This window comes from Triticum dicoccoides, chromosome 3B, assembly GCF_002162155.2.
Source record: "Triticum dicoccoides isolate Atlit2015 ecotype Zavitan chromosome 3B, WEW_v2.0, whole genome shotgun sequence".
NCBI classification, from domain to species: Eukaryota; Viridiplantae; Streptophyta; class Magnoliopsida; order Poales; family Poaceae; genus Triticum; species Triticum dicoccoides.
This window is the reverse complement of record NC_041385.1, coordinates 662,661,895-662,665,345: the sequence shown is the minus strand read 5'-3', so window position 1 is coordinate 662,665,345 and position 3,451 is coordinate 662,661,895.

The window sequence follows — 3,451 nt, the reverse complement described above, 5'->3', positions numbered from 1 at the left end:
AAACAACAGAGGTGCAGGCAGAATAATAGTCTCATTGTGTTTCTTGTTAAATCTCAAGTTATACAGGAGCATCTTATCATCATTATGAACAATAAACCCATGTGCTACCATGCTCCTGTAATCTAAAATGTAAGGAGGCAATATTGTCTCCTCTTTCTCATAGTGCCTAATAGGTATCTCAAAATATTTAGCGAGACGTCCAGCATAGATACCTCCAAGGCTTGGGCCTTTTGTACGATTCAGGTTTAAACGTTTAGCAATAACTGCACCCATACTAAAACTGTTATCACAAAACAAGGCATGGAAAAGTATAATAATATCTAGAATGCTGAAGTTTCCACTATTTCCACGACCAATCAAGCATCTACTAGCAAATATGGCAAAGTAGCGTAAAACAGGAAAGTGTATGCTAGAGATTCTCGCATCGGAACCCTTCTTTGGATCCCCTACAGTGATAGTGTTAACAAAGCCATCCACATCCCTAGGATGTGGTTCATCTAATTTTCCCTCAAAGGGTATCCTACATACGGCACAAAAATCACGTAAAGATATTTCCCTGAATTCATCATATAAATGAAATGATACTGAAGGCGATGACTTCTTAGGATAATAATAAAAGTTTTGCATGAAGGTATTGGTAAGTAAGAGATAGTGATCGATCCGGTCGTGGAGGAAATTGGTGAGGCCTGCATTCTCGATCAAAGAATAAAAATCTTCATAAATTCTAGCTTCTCTAAAGAAATCATCGCATGGCCATTCACACGGCCGTACTTCCGCTATGCGAGGAAGATTATACTTGGCCTTTTCCTTCTCTTTAGCTTGTTTTTCCTGGGAGCCTTGGCTAGAAGAGCCCCTCAAATATCTCTTTAACATTTTCTGAAAATTTCTGAAATTTTAGTAACTTCAAAATAAAAGTGAAAACAACTAAACAGGATTGATAGCAACTACTCCTACAAGTGCCTAGAGCCTATATCATGCATTAAAATTACTTGGGACCTCATAAATTTAACATGCAAGTTCAAGAACAGGGTCACCAAGGCAGCAAGGATTTGCAATGAATAAATCACTAGAACAAAAACTACTAAGACCAATGGAGGAGTCACATACCAAGCAACAATCTCCCAAAGCAGTTTTGTGAATGGAGCTTTGAGCAAGGAGGTCAAAAATCGTAGCAAAATGAGCTAGAACCCGTGCTTGAGCTGGATGGGGATTTTTTTGGGAAGAAGATGGAGTGTGTGGGTGCTGGCATAAGTGGAGGGGGGCCACCAGGGGCCCACGAGACAGGGGGGCGCGCCTAGGGGGTGTGGGCGCGCCGTCCACTCTCGTGGCCTGGTGCTTGCCCCTCCTGCAGTGATTTTAGTGCCTAAAATCCTCAAATATTCCATAAAAATCATACTAAATTTGCAGGGTATTTGGAGCATTTTTATTTTCGGGTTATTTTTCATTGCACGGGTAATTCAGAAAACAGACAGATAATACTATTTTTGCTTTATTTATTTTAAATAACAGAGAGTAAAAAAGAAAGTACAGAAGGTTGTGCCTTCTAGTTTCATCCATCTCATGATCATCAAAAATGAATCCACTAACAAGGTTGATCAAGTCTTGTTAACAAACTCATTCCGAATAACACGGAACCGAAGAAATTTCAAAGTGACACTAGGTTACTTCAATGGGGATATGAACATCCCCAATAATAAGAATATCATACTTTTTCTTGACAGTAGCGAGAGGAAATTCAAAAGCTCCAATAATGATTGATGGAATTTTCTCGATAGAATTTATGCTATGAACTTGAGGTTGTTTCCTCGGAAAATGTACCGTATGCTCATTTCCATTAACATGAAAGGTGACATTGCCTTTGTTGCAATCAATAACAGCTCCTGCAGTATTCAAAAAGGGTCTACCAAGGATAATAGACATATTGTCGTCCTCAGGAATATCAAGAATGATGAAGTCTGTTAAGATAGTAACATTCACAACAACAACAGGCACGTCCTCACAAATGTCGACAGGTATAGTAGTTGATTTATCAGCCATTTGCAAGGATGTCTCAATGGGTGTCAACTTACATAATTCAAGTCTATGGTACAAGGAAAGAGGCATAACACTAACACCGGCTCCTAAATCACATAAAGCAGTTTTAACATAATTTCTTTTTATGGAGCATGGTATAGTGGGTACTCCGGGATCACCAAGTTTCTTAGGTATTCCACCCTTAAAGGTATAGGTGGCAAGCATGGTGGAAATCTAAGCTTCATGTATTTTCCTCTTATTAGTGATGATATCTTTCATATATTTAGAATAAGGGTTTGTTTTAAGCATATCAGTTAAGCGCATGCATAAGAAAATAGGTCTAATCATTTCAGCAAAACGCTCAAAGTCCTCATCATCCTTTGTCTTGGATGGTTTAGGAGGAAAGGGCATGGGTTTCTGAACCCATGGTTCTCTTTCTCTACCATGCTTTCTAGCAACAAAATCTCTCTTATCATAACGTTGGTTTCTTGATTATGGGTTATCAAGACCAACAGCAGGTTCAATTTCTATATCATTGTTATTATTAGGTTGAGCATCTACATGAACATCATTATTAACATTATCATCAGGTTCATGTTCATCTCTGGATTGTGTTTCAGCATCAGAGACAGAAGTATTATTAGGATTGTCAGGTGTTTCTACATTAGGTTCACTAGAAGCATGCAAAGTCCTATCATTTTTCTTTTTCTTCTTCTGAGAAGAACTAGGAGCATCTTGATTATTATTCTGAGAATCTTGTTCAATTCTCTTAGGGTGGCCTTCAGGATACAAAGGTTCATGAGTCATTTTACCAGTTCTAGTAGCCACTCTAACAGCAAAGTCATGTTTATTATTTAGTTCAACTAGCAATTCATTCTGAGATTTAAGTACTTGTTTAGCTTGAGTAGCAACGATAGAAGCATGTTTACTAGTGAGTTTAAGTTCACCTTTAACTCTAGCTATATAATCATTCAAGCGTCCTATCATATAGGCATTATTCTTCAATTGTATACTAACATAATCATTTAAATTTGCTTGTTTGTCCATGAAATCATCAAATTCATCTAAGCATGGACTATGAAATTTAGTAGATGGGATTTTATCTTTATCATACCTATAGAGAGAATTTACCTTCACTACCTGTGTCGGGTTATCAAGACGATGTGATTCTTCAACAGGCGGTATATTAAGACCATGTATTTCTTCAATAGGAGGTAAATTCTTAACGTCTTCAGCTTTAATACCTTTCTCTTTCATTGATTTCTTTGCCTCTTGCATATCTTCAGGACTAAGAAATAGAACACATCTCTTCTTCGGAGTAGGTTTAGTAATAGGCTCAAGAGTTGGCTCAATTAGTTCAGGAATTGGCTTGGGAATTGGCTCAGGAATTGCCTCAGGAATTGGCTCAGGAAGAGTCCAATTGTTCTCATTAGTCAAC